Raw genomic sequence first — 24,895 nt, 5'->3', positions numbered from 1 at the left:
TTTTTTTTTCCCATGAGTTTTTATTAGCAGTGAAGTCATGATTTCGGATCCCAGGGCGGGGATCACCGTGTACTAGGTCCCCCTTCACCACCCTGGGAGAAAGACAGAGGACAGAGGAGGGGGAGGTGCAGCCAGTTCAGATCTTCCCAGGAAATGTGCCTTCAGCCCAGCACTCATCCCAGGCTGTGACCCAGGATGTGGAGCAGAGGGACTTGTACACACGCTGGTACCATTCATACACAGAGATATCGCCTCCTTTAGCGGTCATTGCCTTCTGACAGCAGTGGAAGTCCAGGTAGTTCTGCCAGCAGTTCCTGGTCTGGTTCTGGTTGGGAAGCAGCAGTCAAAAGGGGCAGTCTTGTAGTTCTTGATTTTGGTCTTGATGTCTTCTTCTGCCATGGTGCTGAATCCCAAAGGCAGCCTAGATGCAACTTCTGTATTTAAATTTTGTAGTTGAGTGACTGAGTTTCCCACTGTTGGATCTGACATACAGAGAAGAGCAATTACAGGGCTCTTCAAAGATGCAGGTGCTGCCCTCACAAATCTATTTTGCAAAGCACTGGTCAAGGGTATATCTTCTGGACCTTTCCAGCTGGGATGAGTAGGTCTAAAGTGACTAATGCACTCCACCATCCCAATCTCCCTAAGCCTTCAGATCCCTTGCTCTACATTAAACCAAGGGAGATCAGGCATTTCCAGCTCACTCACAGTGGGCCATCTTCTAGTCCATAGTTCAGCTGACTAGGCAAATAAACTATTAGAACCTTTTTTTTAACTCCCTGAGCTGCAACATTAAATGCGGAGTCCCTAATGAGTAGGCCCAAATCAATAAATTCAGCCTGATCCAACTCTATGTTTCTTCCATCTCCCTCCCTCCCTTCCTTTCTTTCTTTCTTTCTTTTCTTGACAGAGTCTCGCTCTGTTGCCCAGCCTGGAGTGCAGTGGCATGATCTTCGACTCACTGAAACCTCCACCTCCCGAGTTCAAGCAATTCTCCCTGTCTCAGCCCCCCAAGTAGCTGGGATTACAGGAGCCCACCACCACGCCCAGCTAATTTTTGCAATTTTTTTCGTAGAGACAGGGTTTCACCATGTTGACCAGGGTGGTCTTGAACTCCTGACCTCAGGTGATCCGCCCGCCCTGGCCTCCCAAAGTGCTGGGATTACAGGCATGAGCCACTGTGCCCGACCTGTTCCTTCCACCCTTATCCCACAACCATAATATCCATTCCCATGCCTGTTCTCCAGATTTCTGTTTATATAAATTAGAAAACTCAAGCAGTTCTTTCTGAGTGTAGCACATGTCCTGATGGGTCACACTCTCAGCCTCACCTCTAGGGGCCCACTGGGACTTTAGTTATAGGTCTAGAAGCAAACAGGGGTGTTGGGGTGGTGTTTGAGGAGAATCAATATTATCTTGCCTGGCAACCGCCTCAGGGGAGGCCATCACTGTTGTCTCAGGCAGCACAGGTTGTATCTCCTCAGACAAAGGTGGAAAGGCTGATGGCAGCATAGGCTGATGGCAGGGGAGGGATGTTGCCACTACTGGAGATGGGGAAGCTGTTCCTTCTGGCAAAAAAGGTTCATCAGAGTTCACAAACTCAGTGCCCCCAGCTTCATCAGGGTCCTCCCACACGTCCCCATTCCAAGTTGCAGGGTCCCATTCTTTTCCGATCAATGCCCTCACTTTAATAGTAGACACCTGGCTGGGCGCGGTGGCTCACGCCTGTAATCCCAGCACTTTGGGAGGCCAAAGTGGGTGGATCACGAAGTCAGGAGATCGTGACCATCCTGGCTAACACGGTGAAACCCTGCCTCTACTAAAAATACAAAACAAAACAAAACAAAATATTAGCCAGGCGTGGTGGCGGGCACCTGTAGTTGGCGGGTGCCTGTAGTCCCAGCTACACAGGAGGCTCAGGCAGGAGGATGGTGTGAACCTGGGAGGTGGAGCTTGCAGTGAGCCCAGATGGGCCACTGCACTTCAGCCTGGGCAACAGTGTGAGACTCCATCTCAAAAAACAAACAAAAAAAACAGTAGACACCTGGTGAGGCTGTGCATGCACCTTTCATTGCAGGTCAGCCGCTCACATGATAAGAGCTTGTGTCAGTTTTTCCACAATTTCAGCTCTTTCTCTACAGGAGATGAGACTCTCAGGGCAATCTTAGCAGACTTGAGGCTCAGTATCTGCTTCTGAAGCTGGGAAATAGAATCCCTGAGTTCATTATTTTATTTCATTGCTCTGTCCACTGAATTTAGAAGCAACCAACCCGCTTCATTTTGTTCCTTGGTTCTCCACATATGGTGAAAGGTATTAGGTAAGAGTCACTAAACTCCTTGCCTCTCACAAGCAATGAATCAGGAGTGTCAAATGCATTTATTTTGCATAACTCTCTAAACAGTTCATGCTAAGGACTATCAGTGTTCTCCAAACTATTAGAAGTATAGTCCTTAGCATTTCTAATCATATTACGCAGCCAACTCCAGAAACCCCAAAACCAACAAAAGAATTCCATCCTTAATATTCTGTTCCTCTAGAATCACTCTTGGTACTAAAATCTGTATTAGTCGGGGTTCTCTAGAGGGACAGAACTAATGGAATATATATAGATGTCTGTGTGTGTGTGTGTGTACATATATATATATATGAGTTTATTAAGTATTAACTCACACGATCACAAGGTCCCGCAATAGGCCATCTGCAGGCTGAGGAGCAAGGAAAGAGTTCCAATACTGAAGAACTTGGAGTCCGAGTTTCCAGGGTACAAAGCACCCAGCATTGGAGAAAGATGTAGGCTGGGATGCTAGGCCAGTCTCTTCACATTTTTTGCCTGCTTATATTCTAGCCATGCTGGCAGCTAATTAGATGGTGCCCACCCAGATTGAGGGTGGGTCTGCCTTCCCCAGCCTATTGACTCAAATGTTAATGTCGTTTGGCAGCACCCTCACAGACACATCCAGGATCAATACTTTGTATCTTTCAATCCAATCAAGTTGACACTCGGTATTAACCATCAAATCAGCTATCGTTAATGTTAGCGTATTTTATGTGTGGCCCAAGACAATTCTTCCAATGTGGCCCAGGGAAGCCAAAAGATTGGACACCCCTAGAGTAGAGAATTGTTGCAAAGAAGTCAAGGATGAGAATACTTGTGGTGAGTGTGGCTACTCGCCTAACCAGCCAGGGGGCAATCAGTGAGGTAAGTCCCAGTCAGACAGCCCTCATGCAGGAATAGAGCACAGGAAGAGACCTTTGTAAGTGGTGATGAGAAGTGTTATTGGTTGGCTGGGCACACTTGCTTATGTTTGTAATCCCAGTGCTTTCGTAGGCCAAGGTAGGAGGTTACCAAGAGCCCAGGAATTCGAGGCTGCAGTGAGCTATAATTGTACCACTACACTCCAGTCTTCATGACAGAGTGAGACCCTGTCTCTGAAAAAAAAAAAAAAAATGAGAGAGGCCGGGCGCAGTGGCTTATGCCTGTGATCCCACCACTTTGGGAGGCCAAGGCAGGCAGATCGTGAGGTCAAGAGACCAAGACCATCCTGGCCAACATGTTGAAACCCTGTCTCTACTAAAATACAAAAAAAATTAGCTGGGTGTGGTGGCGTGCACCTGTAATCCCAGCTACTCGAGAGGCTGAGGTAGGAGAATCGTTTGAACCCAGGAGGCGGAGGTTGCTGTGAGCCAAGATCGTGCCACTGCCTTCCAGCCTGGGCAACAAGAGCGAAACTCCATCTCAAAAAAAAAAAAAAAAAAGAACGACAGAGACCGAGAGAGATGTCATCATTGGCAACTGGTGAGATTCTAGGGTTTATAGGGAGTAGAAACCAATTGCATTAAGTATGGGAGATGAGGCAGTGGAGGAAGCCCAGCCTGTTATGTGGGCGACTATTCTTTCAGGATTTTTTTTTTTTTTTTGAGACGGAGTCTTGCTCTGTTGCCCTGGCTGGAGTACGGTGGCACAATCTCGGCTCACTGCAACCTCCACCTCCCAGATTGAAGTAGTTCTCCCACCTCAGCCTCCTGAGTAGCTGGGACTACAGGCGTGCTCCACCATGCCCCGCTAATTTTTGTATTTTTAGTAGAGACAGGGTTTCGCCATGTTGGCCAGCCTGGTCTTGAACTCATGACCTCAAGTGATCCACCTGCTTCAGCCTCCCAAAGTGCTAGGGTTACAGGTACGACCCACCATACCTGGCCTTCTTTCAGGTTTGATGGTTAAGGGAGGAAAAATCCTTATAAAGAAGAAACCTTACAAAGTGAAAGAAGAATCCAAAGTAAGGATTTTTTTTTTTTTTTTTGAGACGGAGTTTCGCTCTTGTTGCCCAGGCTGGAGTCCAATGGCGCGATCTCAGCTCACTGCAACCTCTGCCTCCCAGGTTCAAGCAATTCTCCTGCCTCAGCCTCTCAAGTAGCTGGGATTACAGGCACCTGCCACCACGCCCAGCTAATTTTTGTGTGTGTGTGTGTGTGTTTTTAGTAGAGACGGGGGTTTCACCATGTTGGCCAGGCTGGTCTTGAACTCCTGACGTTGGGTAATCCACCCTCCTCAGCCTCCCAAATTGCTGGGATTACAGGTGTGAGCCACTGCACCTAGCCCCAAAGTAAGGATTTTTAAGAATGAAGACGCAGCCGGGCACAGTGGCTCACACCTGTAATCCCAGCAATTTGGGAGGCTGAGGAGGGTGGATTACCTGACGTCAGGAGTTCAAGACCAGCCTGGCCAACATGGTGAAACCCCGTCTCTACTAAAGATACAAAAATTAGTTGGGCATGGTGGCGCATGCCTGTAGTCCCAGCTACTCGGTAGGCTGAGGCAGGAGAATTGCTTGAACCTGGGAGGCAGAGGTTGCAGTGAGCCGAGATTGTGCCACTGCACTCCTTTGAGAAGGAGCTCCTTTGAGAAGGAGCAAGACTCTTTCTCAAAAAAAAAGAAAAAAAGAGGACATAATTTGTGAAGCAAACAGGGGATGGGGTCCAGGGGATGGGACAAAGGGCTCTTTTTGAAAAGGAGTAAGGACCTGACCTTCCTTTGGAGCTAAGTATTGACAAACTACCTATTACCTATTGTTGCGTAAAACATTACCCCAATACTTAGTGGGTTAAAACAGCAAGCATTTATGATCTCACAGCGTCTGTTGTACAGGAATGCAGGCACAGCTTAACCAAGTACCTCTGGCTTAAAGCTTCTCATGAGGTTCGAGAAGCTGTTAACGGGAGCTGCAGTCTCATCTGAAGGTTTGACTGAAGGAAGGCTCCACTGCCATGCTCTCTCCTGTGGTTGGTGGCAGGCCTCAGTCCCTCCCACATGGGCCTCTCCATAGAGCTGCTTCACAACATGGCCGCTGGCTTCCACCATGGAGACAGAGACAGAGAGAGATGGAGAGCAAGTGCTGGAAAGAACAAGAGAGCTCACTCACTATGGAAGCCATCGTCTTTTAAAAACTTAATCTCAAAAGCGATAGCTCGGCCGGGCGCGGTGGCTCACGCTTGTAATCCCAGCACTTTGGGAGGCCGAGGTGGGTGGATCACGAGGTCACGAGATCGAGACCACGGTGAAACCCCGTCTCTACTAAAAATACAAAAAATTAGCCGGGCGTGGTGGCGGGCGCCTGTAGTCCCAGCTACTCGGAGAGGCTGAGGCAGGAGAATGGCATGAACCCGGGAGGCGGAGTTTGCAGTGAGCCGAGATTGTGCCACTGCACTCCAGCCTGGGTGACAGAGCAAGACTCCGTCTCAAAAAAAAAAAATAAATAAATAAAAAAAATAAAAAATAAAAAAATAAAAATAAAAATAAAAACTTAATCTCAAAAGTGATAGCTCGGCCGGGCGCGGTGGCTCACGCTTGTAATCCCAGCACTTTGGGAGGCCGAGGTGGGTGGATCACGAGGTCACGAGATCGAGACCACGGTGAAAACCCGTCTCTACTAAAAATACAAAAAAATTAGCCGGGCGTGGTGGCGGGTGCCTGTAGTCCCAGCTACTTGGAGAGGCTGAGGCAGGAGAATGGCGTGAACCCAGGAGGCGGAGCTTGCAGTGAGCCGAGATCGCGCCACTGCACTCCAGCCTGGGTGACAGAGCAAGACTGTCTCAAAAAAAAAAAAAAAAAAGTGATAGCTCATAATTTCCTTGCTATCCTGTGTGTGAGAAGGGAGGCAGTATGTCCATTCCATGCTCAGTCAGATGGAGGGGCCTGCAGAAAGATGAGCAGATCAGGAGAGCAGGGGTTGCTGGGCACCATCTTGGAGGCTGCCCACCACCGCTGGTGCAGAAGGCAGAGAAGTTTATGTCTCTTTTGCCTCTGAAAATGAAATATCTGCTGTGGATGAAGATGATAAACAATGGAAGTAGGGAACTTAAGTAATATGGTAAAGCTTTTGTATAGACACTGAGAAAAGTGGGAAAGGAAGCTGTCCAAGAGCAGCATCTGGATATGAAAAAGTAATGAAACAGAAATACAATCAAAGTTCTGGAGGCCACGGCCTGGTTAGGACGGGGACAGATCTTAGTGAGAGGTGCTTACTGTAAGTTGCTTTCTTGAATCAAGTTCCCTCCTAACCTTAGTCATCAGAATCTCACTTTGCTCTATCAGGTAAGGGAAACTTCAAAATATTTCTATTCCTTTTTTTTTTTTTAAGATGGAGTCTCGCTCTGTCGCCCTGGCTGGAGTGCAGTGACACGATCTCGGCTCACTGCAAGCTCCGCCTCCTGGGTTCACACCATTCTCCTGCCTCAGCCTCCTGAGTAGCTGGGACTACAGGCTCCTGCCACCACGCCCGGCTAATTTTTTGTATTTTTAGTAGAGATGGGGTTTCACCGTGTTAGCCAGGATGGTCTCGATCTCCTGACCTCGTGATCTGCCCGCCTTGGCCTCCCAAAGTGCTGGGATTGCAGGTGTGAGCCACTGCACCCGGCCAATATCTCTATTCTTTCTCTTAACCTTTTTGAATATCACTGACTTACCCATTTGATGACTTTTAAACTGACACATCTTTCATTTTAAAGTCACTTTTGCATTGAAGATTCAGCAGTGACTCAATGAGGCATCCACATAGTGGTGAAAGAAAGTAACTGTACAGAAAATTATCCCCTTCTGCCATTCCCTTCAAGTTTTCATGCAGGGAGAAGAGAAAACTACCTGTAATTTTACTATTTGAAAATTACAGGCGGGGCGCGGTAGCTGACACTTGTAATCCCAGCACTTTGGGAGGCCGAGGCGGGTAGATCACCCGAGGTCAGAAGTTCGAGACCAGCCTGACCAACACGGAGAAACCCCGTCTCTACTAAAAATACAAAATTAGTCGGGCGTGGTGACACATGCCTGTAATCCCAGCTACTCGGGAGGTTGAGGCAGGAGAATCATTTGAACCCGGGAGGCGGAGGTTGTGGTGAGCTGAGATTGTGCCATTGCACTCCAGCCTGGGCAACAAGAGCAAAACTCTGTCTCAAAAAAAAAAAAAAAAAAAAAATTACATTAGGCCAGGTGCGGTGGCTCATGCCTGTAATCCCAGCACTTTGGGAGGCTGAGGCAGGTGGATCCCCTGAGGTCAGGAGTTCCAGGCCAGCTTGGCCAACATGGCAAAACCCCATCTCTACTAAAAATACAAAAAAATTAGCCAGATGTGGTGGCACACGCCTGTAATCCCAGTTACTTGGGAGGCTGAGGCAGGAGAATAATTGCTTGAACTCGGGAGGCAGAGGTTGCAGTGAGCCGAGATCACGCCACTGCACTCCAGCCTGGGTGACAGAGCCAGACTCCGTCTCAAAAAAAGAAAAGAAAAGAAAATTACATTAGAACTGCCTTATTCAGTGAGAATGACTGATGGGGGGAAAAGAGCCTCTTTCCTACTGGATAGAAAAGAGGAAGGACATAGCTGTAAGAACTGCTGACCCAACACCATGGAACCACGGAAGCAGAACTGCGACAGGGAAACCTCCTCCTGTTAACCTTATCGTAGCCCTGGATTAAGCTACGCCTGAAGTTATACTACGCCAGGATGCCAGTTATAAAAACTAATAAAATTCCCTTCTTGTTTAAGACACTTTAGAGTTGAATTTTCTCTTACAAAATAGAGTCGTAACTGACATAGAAATTGTTAACTAAATGGGAGGTTGCAAGTAACAGATCCTAAACTATGGAACTGGTCGCGAAGAGTGGGATGGAGGAAAGTGAGGACTGTCCTGGTTCAGGAAGTTGACAGTCTTTGTTGGGTGGGAGCTATCACCTGCTGTTTCTCGGGACTTGACCATGTACATACTAATATGAAGCACTAGGGACTTGGTAGGAAGAAAGTTCAGGCATTACAGCTTGCTTGTCTTAGCCCTCAGCAAATATCTAGAAAAAAGAAACAGCCTTATCCTGAAACTGATCAGTTTGTAAACAAAGAAGGGAGAAATATGGCTTTGCTAAGAGAGGCCCTTTCTAAACTTGAGGAATTTTTCACATTTAATTTCCATTTACATTTCTTCAGGTAAAATTTAAATTTAAATGATTTTATTAAGAATTATGGCCAGGAGGCCGGGCGCAGTGGCTCCTGCCTGTAATCCCAGCACTTTGGGAGGCCGAGGTGGGTGGATCACGAGATCAGGAGATCGAGACTATCCTGGCTAACACAGTGAAACGCCATCTCTACTAAAAATACAAAAAATTAGCCGGGTGTGGTGGTGGGCGCCTGTAGTCCCAACTTCTCGGGAGGCTGAGGCGGGAGAATGTCATGAACCTGGGAGGCAGAGCTTGCAGTGAGCCGAGATTGCACTACTGCACTCCAGCCTGAGCGACAGGGCCAGACTCCATCTCAAAAAAAAAAAAAAAAAATTATGGCCAGGAGTTGTGACTCATGCCTGTAATCCCAGCACTTTGGGAGGTCGAGGTGGGAGGATCACTTGAGGCCAGGAGTTCGAGACCAACCTGGGCAACATAGTGAGACCACCACCCCCGTATCTATTAAAAAAAAAAAAGAATAGTGTGAAGAGCATGACTGCACTTAGTGAAATAATTCCCATCTATAGTTTTTAAATTTTTTTAATTTTTAAATTTTTTTATTTTTTCCTGAGTCAGAGTTTAGCTCTTGTTGCCTATGCTGGAGTACAGTGGCACACTCTCGGCTCACTGCAACCTCCACCTTCTGGTTTCAAGCAATTCTCCTGCCTCAGCCTCCTGAGTACTGGGATTACAGGCCCCCACCACCACGCCCAGCTAATTTTTGTATTTTTAGTAGAGACGGGGTTTCACCATGTTGGTCAGGCTAGTCTTGAACTCCTGACCTCGTGATCTGCCCGCCTTGGCCTCCCAAGCCCATCTATCTTTATCCTGTCCTCTCAATTCTTGGAAGTACAATGCAGAGAAGTTTTATTCTCAGCCATTTGAGAGTAAATTGCCTGGGGCTCCATTACCCTCCAAACAAGGACATTCTCCTACATAACCACAATGGCACCATCAAAATCAGGAAACTGGAGTGATACCATCAAAATGATACCATAACCATGAAAACCAGGAAACTGGAATGAAACTGCCAATCCTTAGGGCCCCTTCGAGTTTTGACAATCATTCTAATAATGTCCTTTTGCAAAAGGAGCCAGTTTAGAGTCGCCTGCTGTATTCAGCTGTCCTGTCTCTCTAGTCTCTTTCAGTCTAGAACAGTCTCAGTCTGTCCTTGACTTCCATGGCCTTGCTGCTCTTCAGGACTACAAAAAAGTTATTTTGTTGAATGCCCCTTAATTTGGGTGTGTCCAGTATGTCTGTCTTCATGAGTAAGTTCAGGGTCATTTCTTCAGGAGCATGTCCAGAAGTGATTCTGTGTTCTGTTGCATCTCAGCAGGTGGCACACGATTCCAATTTGTTTCATTACTGGTGATGTTCACTTTGATCACTCAAGTTAGTGTCTGCCAGATTCTTCCACTATAAATAAGGAAGTTGCTTCCCCATCCCCTTTTTTTTTTTATTTTTATTTTTTATTTTTTGAGATAGAGTCTCGCTTTGTCGCCCAGGCTGGAGTGCAGTGGCTCCATCTCAGCTCACTGCAAGCTCCGCCTCCCAGGTTCACGCCATTCTCCTGCCTCAGCCTCCCAAGTAGCTGGGACTACTTGGAAGGCTGGGACTATTTGGAAGCCACCCGCCACCACGCCCAGCTAATTTTTTGTATTTTTAGTAGAGACGGGGTTTCACCGTGTAGCCAGGATAGTCTCGATCTCCTGACCTCATGATCCACCCACCTCGGCCTCCCAAAGTGCTGAGATTACAGACGGGAGCCACTGCGCGTGGCCCCCTTTCCCCCCTCTTGATAACTTTCAAGTATTTTTGTGATTTTTGTGGGGGTAATTTGAAATCATGTGAATATCCCATTCCTCATCGAGTTTTTCATTTATTCCTCTGCAGATTTTATACCTCTATGACTCATCATTTCCTGTAGTCCTGTTTTATCCCATGCATTGTAATCCTTCTCTCTCGTTATTTTGATGCTCTGTCTCAGATTTGGCCAGTGGGAGCCCTGTACACAGACATCTGTGCCTTTTGCATGTCCCTGGCATTCTTTGGGCAACCTCCTTGCTCTCTCTGGCACAAAAAGATGTTCTGGGTTCATTTATATTTTCCCTGTCCTGATACTGGAATCAACCATTTCTCAAAGGATCCCTTGCTCCTTTTAATGGAGAATGGTTAGAAGCCAAGAACTGGACACAGGATGTGCTCGTGGCTATTTAAGTGTGGCCATGTCCAGGTCCTCTCAGTGGGCAGAGCTAGGATGTGCATACGTGGAACACACATGCAAACACAGAACACACATGCGAACACAGAACACAGCGCACACATGGAGCACATGCGAACACAGAACATGTACACACATGAAGCACATGTGAACACAGAACACATGCGAACACAGAACACACGTGCGTACATGGATCACACATGTGAACATAGAACACACATGCATACATGGAACACACGCATACCTGGAGCACAGAGACATATTTACACATACACTTATTCCCATATCTTTAAACATTTTTACTGCTTTTTTAAGGTCTCATTGAAAAATAAAAATTGCTTACATTTAATGTGTACAATGTGATTATTTGATACTCGTGTACACTGTGAAGTGATGACCATGACCAAGCTATAACATATCCTCCACCTTCCCTAGTTACCATTTGTGTGGGGAGAACACTTGAGACTTACTCTCTGTGCTTTTCAGGTATACAACACAATATTGTTAACTGTAGTCACCATGCTGTACTTCCAAATCTTTTTTTTTTTTTGAGAGAGAGAGAGTCTCCCTCTGTCGCCCAGGCTGGAGTGCAGTGGTGCTATCTCAGCTCACTGCAAGCTCCGCCTCCCGGGTTCACACCATTCTCCTGCCTCAGTCTCAGCTGAGGACTACAGGCGCCCGCCACCACGCCCAGCTAATTTTTTTGTATTTTTAGTAGAGACGGGGTTTCACCGTGTTAGCCAGGATGGTCTCGATCTCCGGACCTCGTGATCTGCCTCCCAAAGTGCTGGGATTATAGGTGTTAGCCACTGTGCCTGGCCAATTTTTTAATTATTTATTCATTTTTTGAGACAGAGTCTTGCTCTGTCACTCAGGCTAGAGTGCAATAGTGTGATCTCGGCTCACTGCAACCTCCGCCTTCTGGGTTCAAGCAATTCTCATGCCTCGGCCTCCTGAGTAGCTGGTATTACAGGCATGCTCCACCATGGCTGGCTAATTTTTGTATTTTTAGTAGAGACGGGGTCCCACTATATTGCCCAAGCTGGTCTCAAACTCCTGGCCTCAAGTGATCTGCCCGCCTCAGCCTCCCAAAGTGCTGGGATTACAGGTGTGAGCCACCACGCCTGGCCCTCTAAATCTATTTTCTAAATGACTTTAGGTGGTGTGTGGCTCAGGCCTGTAATCCCAGCACTGTGGGAGGCCGAGGTGGGAGGATCGCTTGAGCCTGGAAGCTCGAGACTAGCCTGGGCAACACCGTGCCTGGTCAGAAATGTGTTTTTGTTTAAAACAGTTCATGTATGATTTTGACGGAAGGCAGATCCAAGTCCTTGTAAGGAGGGAACTGAGACTAATATCTGCAGCCCTCCAGTCCCAGACTCCCCATTCCACACTCCGGGGCTCCCACTGTCTTCCAGCATTTGCTTCCTAAACTACAACCCAGTCAGCTCCACTGCTCACTTCTTGGACCTTGTTGTCCAGCCCCTTGGAAAACAGTTGGAACAGCCGTTGGGCTCTGAGCAGCATGGCCCTTTTATTTCGGTTAGATGCTGGTGAGAGCTGCTACTTGCAGCATTACTGACAACGTTTATCCTGGAGCAATCCCTCCCCTTCTCTCCCCTCCCCTCCCCTCCCCTCCCCACTCTCCTTCCCTCCCTCCCTCCCTCCCTCCTTTCTTTCTTTTTTTTTTTGTTTTTTGAGCCAGAGTCCAGTCTGTTGCCCAGGCTGGAGTGCAATGGTGCCATCTCGGCTCACTGCAACCTCCACTTCCAGGGTTCAAGCGATTCCCCTGCCTCAGCCTCCTTAGCATCTGGGACTACAGGCACCCACCACCACACCTGACTAATTTTTTTGTATTTTTAGAAGAGATGGGGTTTCGCTATGTTGGCCAGGCTGGTCTTGAATTCCCGACCTCAGGTGATCCGCCCGCCTCAGCCTCCCGAATTGCTGGGATTACAGGTGTGAGCCACCGCGCCCGGCCTTCTACAGCAGTATTTCTACTGCCGCCATACAATATAGGCCACACTGTGCTTTTTAGTTGCATGAAAAGTGTAGTAAAATGGGTACCACAACTCCAAATAAAGGCTACGATCCTGGGAGTATGGGTGGCTTCATTTTCCCTTCCTGGCATCACAGGGTCTTCAGGATTTGGGGATTTAGTTTTGATTTTATGTCCCCCAGTATCTTGTGCCTGTAGTAAAATATGGGAATTCTAGCACCCCTGATTGTGCATTCACACATAAAGCTCAAGGAAACTAAACCACCTCATGATGTCCTCTCTGTGCAGACTACACCATTCCAACACCAGATTTGATATCCCAGATTGAAATACTGGGAGATCCATTCTTCAGGGAGCAAGGGGGAAAGGAGAAAATGGAAAGGGTGGTTCACCTTCATGCCAACGAGCATCTGTATTTGAAGAGCATTAAAGCGTGGCTGTTTGGAGCAAGCTAGACGGGATTAGGGTGCTGACATTTGAAGCTATACATTGGCATGATCCAAATTCCTTTTCTTAGTATTCTTGTCATATTGGCAGGATTCGGGTCTGGGAAATGGAAATGACAAGTAGTAAAAGGCCTCGGATCTTCTAGATGGGATAAGAGATGCTGGCTTGTTCATTGGTCGATTTATAGTATACATTATATTATATATTAATATATAGATATACATACACATGCACATGCATGCACACACACACACATATGAAATTGTGGGTATGTGTGTCTGTGTAAATAAAAGACGTGCAGCCCTGGGTGGATTTAGAGGGACAGTGCAACTCTGATGAGCCCAAGCTGAGTCACAGATGAAGACTGGGAAGACACACTGGAAATATTCTATGTCTGTGTCTGAGATAAAGGTTCTAAGGCCCAGAGAAGTTGTCCTCACCCTAGGACTAGAAGTCAGATATTTTATTTATTTATTATTTTTTTGAGACAGAGTTTTGCTCTCGTCACCCAGGCTGGAGTGCAATGGCGTGATCTCAGCTCACTGCAATCTCTGTCTCCTGGGTTCAAGTAATTCTCCTGCCTCAGCCTCCCAGGTAGCTGGGATTACAGGAGCGCGCCACCACACCCAACTAATTTTTGTATTTTTAATAGAGATGGGTTTTCATCATGTTGGCCAGGCTGGTCTCAAACTCCTGACTTCAGGTGATCTACCCACCTTGGCCTCCCAAAGTGCTGGGATTAGAGGTGTGAGCCACTGCGCCCAGCCAAACCCAGATATTTTAACTCTATCTAGTGTTCTTTCTAACTTGACTACACTCCTTCAATTAAATTGGCTCTGAGTCTAGGAAGAAAGAAAAATTGTCACGTAGAAGTATTTCTTTCTTAGTTCATGAGTTTTTATTTTTATTATTATTTATTTAATTTTTGTTTTTTGAGATGGAGTCTCGCTCTGCCGCCAGGCTGGAGTGCAGTGGTGTGATCTAGGCTCACTGCAACCTCTGCCTTCCAGGCTCAAGCAATTCCCCTGCCTCAGCCTCCCGAGTAGCTGGGACTACAGGTGCATGCCACCACACCTGGCTAATTTTTTATATTTTAGTAGAGACAGGGTTTTACCATGTTGACCAGGATGGTCTCAATCTCCCAACCTCATGATCTGCCCACCTCGGCCTCCCTAAGTGCTGGGATTACAGGTGTGAGCCATCGTGCCCAGCCTGTTTATTTATTTTTTTGAGACGGAGTCTCACTCTGTCACCCAGGCTGGAGTGCAGTGGCACTATCTTGGCTCATTGCAACCTCTGCCTCCCAGGTTCAAGCGATTCTCCCACCTCAGCCTCCTGAGTAGTAGCTGGGATTACAGCTGCCCGCCACCAAGTCCAGCTAATTTTTGTGTTTTTAATAGAGACGAGCTTTCGCCATGTTGGCTAGGCTGGTCTCAAACTCCTGACCTCAGGTGATCCACCCACCTTGGCCTCCCAAAGTGCTGGGATTACAGGTGTAAGCCATCATGCCCAGCCACAGTTTATGAGTTTTTAATATTGGTTATCCTCTAGGGTGTCCAGGTCATCCTGGTTTTCTTGGTTTTAGCATTAAAAGTCCCATGCCCTGGGAACCTCCTCTGTCCCAGGCCAACTGGGATGGTTAGTCAACTTATTATCTTCCTGGGCTCTTAGACATTTTAAAAGTGTCTATCATCCTGGTTTCTTCAACAAGTCCATGGTGTGAAAACAAAAGTTGTCAAGGAGCCGTTCTAAATTAAAAGAACCTTAAGGGCCTAACAACCACCAAAACACCCCAACCAACCAAATAAGCAAATCTTTGCTGAGTTCCTGCTGGCCAGGCACGGTGCTTGTGCTGGATCTAGAGAGACTCTTGCCCCCTGGAGCTCACTCTGTGCTTCCCTGTGACTTTCCAGGTTCAATGAACCACTGTTTCCTTTCCTCAAGATCCACATCCCCTTCCATCTCGCGCGAGGAATCTTCCTTTTATTTAGTGGTACTGCAGGCCTTCCTGCCTGATACTCAGCCTCACTCGTCATGGGACAAGGCTGAGTTTTTTATTTATTTATTTTTTTATTTTTGAGATCAAGTCTCACTCTGTCACTCAGGCTGGAGTGCGGTGGTACGATCTTGGCTCACTGCAACCTCTGCCTCCTGGGTTCACGCGATTCTCCTGCCTCACCCTCCCAAGTAGCTGGGATTGCAGGCATGCGCTACCACACCCAGCCAAAGCTGACTTTTAACAGTGATGGAGTCACTCAGCCCATCAACATTGTATCAGGCTCACTCTGCAGGAAATCTGTGGTCTTCAAATGACTTCTCTTGATGTTACTGCCAAGAAGCTTTGTGACCCGTTTGTAACCTGTCTTGTTCTGGACCTGCCTGCTGCAAGTGAATCTCATAGTCTAGTTTTATCAGCACTGTTACTGAAAAAGAGAATTTGGTGCAAAGTTGCCTTTCTTAAGAAACATATTTCTTATAGATAAGTAGATTTTTACAACAGTCTAGGTCATTGTTGGTGTCTCACTTTGGAGTTTCCAATGTAATTACTCTCTCTTTTTTTTTTTTTTCTGAGACAGAGTCTTGCTCTGTTGCCTAGGCTGGAGTGCAATGGCCTTCCAAACTGCTGGGACTACAGGCATGAGCCACAGCACCCGGCCAGAATTATTCTTTAATCTTGTTATCAACCAGACATGAATAATAACTAGATACTTCCCTTAACTTCCATGGAAACAAGATGATGTGAGGACAAATGAGCATGGCTGCCTTTTAGGTGGTCTTCAGAGGTAAGGCCACGCTAGAAATTGCACAGAAAAAAGGTATGAGTCATTTCAAAGACTAACCTAGGATCTGACATAAAGGACCCGGATTGCCAAGGGCCTCAATCTCTACCTCCTAAAGCACACAGACGTGAGGGCTCTGCCTGTCTCTTTAAGAGCTTCTTGGTAGGGGACCCTGCACCTGCCCTGACTACTGGGTGAATAGCCAGCTAATGCAACACCAGCGGACCCCCTTCAAAGACTCACACTGGTAGGTGCCCCAAGTACCAGCAGAAGCCCAGTGGGCCCTCGGCTCTCCAGGGCTGTGAGGCTGTGCTGTGGGGAGCTTTTCCAGTGCAGTGAGTGTGCCCAGAACCTGCACCTATGGGTGAAGCTTGTTGGCTGCTAGCTCAGGCCTACTGGTGAGTGTGGTAGAGCTTCCCATAGAAGAGGAGCCTAAATCCCCACGGCTTGCACATGCAAGACAGAAGCCTTTAAATCCCGTGCGTATGACAGAAGCTTCCATCAGAAAAGCACCAGCAGGGACACTGGGGAGAGAGGCCAGTCCCTTGTTCTGAGTGTGGCAGGGGCTTCACCAGGAACTCGAAGCTCACGACCCGTATCAGTCTGCACACCGAGAAGAAGCTATTTGTGTGCCCTGAGTGTAAGAAGAATTTCCACCTACTCAGCCATCAGCACCTGCACAAAGGGGAGAGACCACACCTGTGCCAAGAGTGCAGCCAGCACTTCGCTTGTAGGGTGACATGAGGGCCCACCAGCACCTATGCAGCGGAGAGGGTGCATTCTCCTGCAATGAGTGTGAGAAAACCTTCCCCTGAAGTCCAAGGTCATCACTCGCGTCCCACTGCACACAGGTAAGCTGCCTTTCCAGTGCCCAGAGTTTCCACTTCATGGCCGACAGGAAGTCCACCAGCATGTCCACAGTCAGAAGAGGCCTCTTCCTGCAGGAGAGGGTGGCAAGAGCTCCACTCACCAGAGCTCCCCAAGCTGCTCAGAGTGCATGGTGGGGAGAAGCCCTTCCAGTGCCCAGACACTGAAAAAAAGGAGTACCTGCTTGCCTCCCAGGGCCTACACACAGGGCAGAGACCCTTCCAGTGCCCAAATGTGGCCAGACATCCCTCCTGAAGAAGCACATGAAGACGCACTGTGGCTGGTACAGTGGGCAGTGGCATTCTCCTGAAGTGAATGTGGCAAAGGCTTTTCTCATCAGGACAAACTCGGAGTGCACTGAAGTCCCCACCAGGGAGAAGTCCTTTCAGTGTCCCAGTGGTCAGAAAAGGGACCACCTGAAGACTGACATGAAGGCCATCAGTGCTGAAATGGGCGAGACCTTTCTCCTGTGGCCAGTGTGACAAGAGCTTCACTCAGGAGCCCGGGTCACCATCTCCTGCAGGGCACGTGCAGGGCAGAGGCCCGATGACTCAGCCCAACAGAGCCTCCTCCGATGGTGGTGGCTTGAAAGCGAGAGCGGCAGGCACACCCAGTGAGTGGACACAGCCAGGTTCCATGAGTGCTTCTTAGCTGCAGTGTTAGGCAGATCATGAAAGTGAAACTGGAAGGACCATCATTTTACAGTCGCATGTCGGATGCATTCCTCTTGCTCCATCCATGCTTGCTCTTCTGTTGGAGACCCGCAGGGAAGAAGGGGTTAAAAACATGTGATAATGAATGAAAGTGACAGAAACAGACGGTCAGGATTCTCTGCTGTCTCTCCAGGTAGAACAACTAGATGGCTGTGCGCTCCCGTCCATGCCGTGAACATCCATTTTGGGATTAACATTCTGAATACTATCTTAGGTAGAGGTTTGATATATTTTGTTTTGTTTTAGTTGTTGTTGTTTTTGAGATGGAGTCTCGCTCTGTCGTCCAGGCTGGAGTGCAGTGGCGCAATCTCAGCTCACTGCAACCTCCGACTCCTTGGTTCAAGCAGTTCTTCCACCTCAGCCTCCAGAATAGCTGGGATTACAGGCATGCACCACGACGCCCAGTTAAGTTTTGTATTTTTAGTAGAGACAGGGTTTCACCATGTTGGCCAGGCTGGTCTCCAACTCCCGACCTCAAGTGATCTGCCTGCCTTAGCCTCCCAAAGTGCTGGGATTATAGGCATGAGCCACCACGCCTGGCCTGTTTTAAATTTTTTTATTTCCATGACACAGCCTCAAAAGGTCCTGACATGTGCCCCTGATATATTTTGCTATTCATATTACAAATAAATGTAGTATCTCAAGTTAGTTCCCATTTCTTATCTCATTTCAGCACTTCTCTAGGGATACCTGGGTTCTGTTCTGTGCGTGATTAAGGCTTAACAGGCCAGGTTTTCCCACGTCCGATTCCTTGCAGTTGAGCTGCAGTTGCTGGTGTCCCATCAGCCTCCACCCCAATTCCTCACTCACAGCTGATGGGAGAAATATCTGAAGCTTCCCTTGAAAGGCTTCTTCTCTTTTTCTACTCATTGCCTTAGCTGTGGCTGTGAAGTCATTTTATGTCTGGGCATTCCTTCCCCTGACCCGTGAACTCTCCTACCCAGCCTTCCTGAACACTTCTTTCCCAGTGCATCGACTCTTTATTTATCCAAATTTTTACAGCAGTGGGTCCTTTCATGTCCAATTCTTGCTTTGTCGTTGTTCTAACCCACATGGGGAATGTTTTCTGGGCAACACAGAAATGAATTCAAGATGAGTCTTTTATGTATACGAAACTGACCCAATAGTCCCATAGACAGTTTTTTCTTTTTCTTTTTTTGGATAAACATAGAAATTGTCCCTTCTAGTCTTTTTTTTTTTTTTTTTTTTTTTTTTGAGACAGAATCTCACTGTGTCGCCCAGGCTGGAGTGCAATGGCACGATCTTGGCTCACTGCAACCTCTGCCTTCTGAGTTCAAGCGATTCTCCTGCTCAGCCTCCCAAGTAGCTGGGATTACAAGCACCCACCACCAAGCCTGGCTAATTTTTGTATTTTTAGTAGAGACAGGGTTTCACCAGGCTGGTCTCGAACTCCTGACCTCAGGTGATCCGCCTGTGTCGGCCTCCCAAAGTGCTTGGATTATAAGTGTGAGCCACTGTGCCTGGCTTTGTTTTCATTTTTTTTTTTTTTTTAATTTTTTTTGCATACAAAAACAATAAACATTTTCTAAAAATACATACAAACAAAAAGATGCGTATCAAACATATTAGGAAGGTTGCACATGGGAAGTCGGGGAATAGAAATGGGGGTGGGAGTTAAAATAAATGAGAGAGGGACTTTATATGGATCAGTGATAATAATCCTCTATTTGACAAAGAAGAGGGAGAAGGAAGAGGAAGAAAAAGAAAGTGGGATAAAGGATCAGAAAGGGAGGAAAATAGAAAAAATTAGAGTATGACTCCAGGGTAGACCTGTTTTGTTGTCATTGAGTTGGTTGGTTGGTTTGTCTGTTGTATTCTTCATGTTTCGCCAAGTTGGCCAGACTGGTCTCGAACTCCTAGCCCGAAGTGATCAACCCGCCTCGCCCCCCAGAGTGCCGGGACCACAGGCGTGAGCCACCACGTCCAGCCCCCACATTGCTTCTGGCCTCCGTGGTAGACCTCCCAGACGGAGCGGCCAGGCAGAGGAGCTCCTCACTTCTACCCAGACACGGGGCGGCCGGGCAGAGGGGCTCCTCACTTCCCAGACGGGGCGGCCAGGCAGAGACGCTCCTCACTTCTTCCCAGACGATAGGTGGCCGGGCAGAGGCGCTCCTCACTTCCCAGACAATGGGTGGTCGGGCAGAGGCGCTCCCCACTTCCCAGACGATGGGTGGCCGGGCAGAGGCGCTCCTCACTTCCCAGACGATGGGCGGCCGGGCAGAGGCGCTCCTCACCTCCCAGACGATGGGTGGCCTGGCAGAGGCACTCCTCACTTCCCAGATGGGGCAGCCGGGCAGAGGCGCTCCTCACTTTCCAGACGATGGGTGGCCGGGCAGAGGCGCTCCTCACTTCCCAGACGATGGGTGGCTGTGCAGAAGCGCTCCTCACTTCTTCCCGGATGGGGCGCCCGGGCAGAGGCGCTCCTCATTTCTTCCCGGACGGGGCGGCCGGGCAGAGGCGCTCCTCACTTCCCAGACGGGGCGGCCGGGCAGAGGCGCTCCTCACTTCTTCCCGGACGGGGCGGCCGGGCAGAGGCGCTCCTCACTTCTTCCCGGACGGGGCGCCCGGGCAGAGGCGCTCCTCACTTCTTCCCGGACGGGGCGCCCGGGCAGAGGCGCTCCTCACTTCTTCCCGGACGGGGCGGCCGGGCAGAGGCGCTCCTCACTTCTTCCCGGACGGGGCGGCCGGGCAGAGGCGCTCCTCACTTCTTCTCGGACGGGGCGGCCGGGCAGAGGCGCTCCTCACTTCCCAGACGGTGGGTGGCCGGGCAGAGGCGCTCCTCACTTCCCAGACGGTGGGTGGCCGGGCAGAGGCGCTCCTCACTTCCTCCCGGACGGGGCGGCCGGGCAGAGGCGCTCCTCACCTCCCAGACGATGGGAGGCCGGGCAGAGGCGCTCCTCACTTCCCAGACGATGGGTGGCCGGGCAGAGTCGCTCCTCACTTCCCAGACAGGGTGGCCGGGCAGAGGCGCTCCTCACTTCCCAGACGGTAGGTGGCCGGGCAGAGGTGCTCCTCACTTCCCAGACGGTGGGTGGCCGGGCAGAGGCGCTCCTCACTTCCCAGAAGGTGGGTGGCCGGGCAGAGGCGCTCCTCACTTCCCAGACGGTGGGTGGCCGGGCAGAGGCGCTCCTCACTTCCCAGACGGTGGGTGGCCGGGCAGAGGCGCTCCTCACTTCCCAGACGGGGCAGCCGGGCAGAGGCGCTCCTCACTTCCCAGACGGGGCGGCCGGGCAGAGGTGCTCCTCAACTCCCAGACGGGGCGGCCGGGCAGAGGCGCTCCCCACCTTCCAGATGGGGCGGCGGCCGGGCAGGGGCTGCAATCCCAGCACCCTGGCAGGCCAAGGCAGGCGGTCGGGGAGTAGAGGCTGCCGCGAGGCCAGACCACGCCACTGCCCTCCAGCCCGGGCAACACCGAGCACTGGGTGAGCAAGACTTCGTCTGTAGTCCCAGTACCTCGGGAGGCTGAGGCGGGCAGAGCACTTGGCGTCAGGAGATGGCGACCAGCGTGGCCAAGATGGCGTGCCTGCATCCAAAGGAGAAAAGGCAGGCAGCGGTGGCGCGCGCCGGCAGTCCCAGGCAGTCCGCGGCGCGGGCAGCAGCAAGCCGAGTAGATTGTAGCCTGGGCCAGAGAGGGGAAAGGAAGGCAGGCAGGCAGGCAGGCGGGCGGGCGGGCGGGCAGGCAGGCAGGCAGGCTGTTTTCATTTTTTAACAGCCTCCCAAAGGATTAGAAGTGTAAGCCACCTCACCAGGTGCAATTGTCAACAATTCTTGGTGTTCTTCCGCTTGTAGCTGCATCACTGCAATCCCTGCATATGTCACCACATGGCCATATTCCCTCTGTATGTCTGTGTATCCTTGTGTAAAGATACCACTCAGATTGGGTTAGGGACCCACTCTACTCCAATACAACCTCATCTTAATTTATTACATCTGCAATGACCCTGTTTCCAAATAAGGTTACAGTCTGAGGTTCTGGGAAGGACATGAATTTTGGGGGACACTTTAATTCAACTGTAGGAAAATGGCAACAGTATTTCAGAACTCACTCAGGCTGGGCGCAGTGGCTCACACCTGTAATCCCAGCACTCTGGGAGGCCGAGGCAGGCAGATCACTAGGTCAGGAGATTGAGACCATCCTGGCTAACACAGTGAAACGCCATCTCTACTAAAAATACACACAAAAAAATTAGCCGGGTGTGGTGGCGGGTGCTTGTAGTCCCAGCTACTCGGGAGGCTGAGGCAGGAGAATGGCGTGAACCTGGGAGGCGGAGCTTGCAGTGAGCCGAGATCATGCCACTGCACTCCAGCCTGGGCGACAGAGTGAGACTCCATGTCAAAAAAAAAAACCACCTCACTGGGTTAATATAACGTTTGCAGGGGAAGACAAATGTACATTAAATAAAGACCAATTACAATAGCAAATAATGAGGCCAGGCGCGGTGGCTCGTGGCTGTAATCCCAGCACTTTGGAAGGCCGAGGCAGGTGGAGCATTTGAGGTCAGGAGTTCGAGACCACCCTGGCCAACATGGTGAAACCCCAACTCCACTAAAAATACAAAAAAATTAGCTGGTCATGGTGGTGCACCTGTAATCTCAGCTACTTGGGAGGCTGAGGCAGGAGAATCACTTGAACCCGGGAGGCGTGTTAGGTAACATGGGCACAGTAAGATGGTGCCGGTTCCGGGTTCTTCACCCCCCAGTTCTCGGTTCTCCACCCTGCGAGCCCACCAAGAGAAGGCCAATCAGGGAAGAACACCTCCTGCCTTTTACTCAAACCCCACCCCTAAGCCAATCACCAATGCCCACGTAGCCCCACTGAGTATAAAAACCCAGCACCTAAGCAGCTCGCCGCTTCTTCCTTCCTTCTCCTCCTCCGTGTGGTGTCGCCTTGGTGCCTCCAATAAAATCTCTTGACCGCGACCAGTGTGTCTTTGGTTTGAGCCCGATCGGGTCTGACTCTCTGAGTCGGTCCGACTCTTTCAAGGCGGAGGTTGCAGTGAGCTGAGATCATGCCACTGCACTCCAGTCTGGGCAACAGAGTAACACTGTCTCAAAAAAAAGCAAATAATGAAATGCCAAGCATGAAAGAGTTTAATGTGGGCTGGAATAACTGGGTAAGTCTTCAGGAAAAGGTGAAACTTGGGTAGATCATTGAAGGAAAGTGAGTGCAGGCATTTTGAGGTGGAGCACAGTGAGGTTAACACATGGAGATGAGGATGATCAAGGGCCAAGTGGGTGAACAGGCTGGTGACGACTGGTCTAGCATGAGAGGCAGAGATACGCTTTTGAAACTGGCTCCATAGTCCTATAGACAGTTGTTTTCGGATAAACATAGAAATTGACCCTTTTGCTCTTAAAGCCTGAAACTTGTTTTTGTTTTATCTGAGTTCCTTCCTCAGGAAAGGACCTTCAGGAAGTATCAAAGAACTGAAACTCACCAGATCATCACACCAGATGCCTCCTTCCCCTCCCTAGCTCCTGTTTTCTTACACATTGTTACATTTTTTCCCTGCTTATACACCCCTTGTTCTAGTCAGATGGATTTGAGACTGAGCTCCCATCTCCTCAGCTGCAGCACCCAATTAAAGCCTTTTTCCTTGGCAATACTGGTTGTCTCAGTGATTGGCTTTCTGTGCGAGCAGCAGGACCTAGACCAAATCTCTGGTGTTTTGGTAACACTTTCAGACCAAGTTTGTTTCTTTTTTTGTTTATTTGTTTTTAGATGGAGTCTTGCTCTGTCACCCAGGCTGGACTGCAATGGCACGATCTCGGCTCACTGCAACCTCTGCCTCCTTGGTTCAAGTGATTTTCTTGTCTCAGCCTCCCAAGTAGCTGGGATTACAGGCATGCACCATCACGCCTGGCTAATTTTTTGTATTTTTAGTAGAGACAGGGTTTCACCATGTTAGCCAGGCTGCTCTTGAACTCCTGACCTCAAGTGATCTGCCTGCCTCAGTCTCCCAAATTGGTGGGATTACAGGCAAGAGCCACTGTGCCTGGCCCAGACCAAGTTTTTAGAAGAAGCAAACTGCACCTCTACGTATGTCTTCCCAAATCAAACTTGGTGTCTTGTCAATTTGGCCAGGCCCAGTGCCAGAAGGATTTCTTCTTAGGGAACATTGTGTTATAGACCAGGGGTGGTACCAATTTAGGTGAGTATACGTCTTTTTTGTTAACTTTAGATTGAGGGGGTACATGTGCAGGTTTGTCACACGGGTAGATTGCGTGATGCTGAGATTTCAGCTTCTAATGATCCCATCACCTGAGTAGAGAACACAGCACCCAATAAGGTATTTTTTCAACCCTTGGCCCCTTCACTGCCTCCCCCTTTTGGAATCCCCAGTATTTACCATTGCCATTTTTGTGAATATGTGTACCAAATGTTTATCACTTACAAGTGAGAACATGCAGTATTTGATTTTCTGTTTCTGCAGAAATTCACTTAGGATAATGCTCTCCAGCTGTATTCATGGTGCTGCAAAGGACATGATTTTATTCTTTTTTATGGCTGTATACTTATTTTCTTAGGCTTTTTTTTTTTTTTTTTTTTTTGAGACGGAGTTTTGCTCTTGTTGCCCAGGCTGGAATGCAATGGTGCAGTGGTGGCTCACTGCAACCTCCATCTCCCGTGTTCAAACAATTCTCCTGCTTCAGCCTCCTGAGTAGCTGGGATTACAGGCGTGCGCCACTACGCCTGGCTAATTTTTTTTTTTTTTTTTTTTTTTTTTTGAGATGGAGTCTTGCTCTGTCGCCCAGGCTGGAGTGCAGTGGCGCAATCTCGGCTCACTGCAAGCTCCGCCTCCCGGGTTCACGCCATTCTCCTGCCTCAGCCTCTCCAAGTAGCTGGGACTACAGGTGCCCACCACCACGTCCGGCTAATTTTTTTTTTTTGTATTTTTAGTAAAGACAGGGTTTCACCGTTGTCTTGATCTCCTGACCTCATGATCCGCCCGCCTCGGCCTCCCAAAGTGCTGGGATTACAAGTGTGAGCCACCACGCCCGGCCTACTTCGCTAATTTTTTTGTATTATTAGTAGAGACAGGATTTCACCATGGTGGCCTTGCTGGTCTTGAACTCCTGACCTCAGGTGATCTGCCTGCTTCGGCCTCCGAAAGTGCTAGGATTACAGGCATGAGCCACTGCGCCTGGCCATTTTCTTAGTTTTATCCATGAACTTTTCTATTTCAAATAGGTTGGGAATTAATATCTATGGGAGAGGATTCAACTATTCAGGCTTTCAAAATTGCCCCAGTATCCTGGCAAAAATTCGAACCTACATTTAGAGGCATAGAGACAGGTTGTGTTTTTGTTTTGTTTTATTTTTGTTCTTAAACATTTGGGGTATCTAAGGCTGATTTCTGAGAAGT

General features: G+C 49.0%; 1 protein-coding gene and 1 pseudogene across 2 annotated transcripts in view; one reads left to right on the top strand and one right to left on the bottom strand.

Moving 5' to 3' along the window:
- Nucleotides 1-18,151, top strand: part of LOC134736929 (uncharacterized) — a 31,848-nt gene extending 13,697 nt beyond the window's left edge. The window contains exons 2-3 of one of the 2 annotated variants that reach the window (XM_063641713.1): nucleotides 15,724-17,407; nucleotides 17,641-18,151. The gene's annotated coding sequence lies outside the window, so the exon portion shown is untranslated. Of the gene's footprint in view, nucleotides 1-15,723 lie in introns of both variants that reach the window. The other variant, XM_063641712.1, reaches the window with a different exon arrangement.
- On the bottom strand, nucleotides 81-414 carry LOC129485168 (cytochrome c oxidase subunit 6B1-like; annotated as a pseudogene).
- Nucleotides 18,152-24,895: the final 6,744 nt, after the last annotated feature.

Source organism: Symphalangus syndactylus, chromosome 6 (genome assembly GCF_028878055.3).
Source record: "Symphalangus syndactylus isolate Jambi chromosome 6, NHGRI_mSymSyn1-v2.1_pri, whole genome shotgun sequence".
Lineage (NCBI taxonomy): Eukaryota > Metazoa > Chordata > Mammalia > Primates > Hylobatidae > Symphalangus > Symphalangus syndactylus.
Note: the sequence above shows the minus strand (reverse complement) of the source record. Positions and strands in the feature narration are given on the sequence as shown.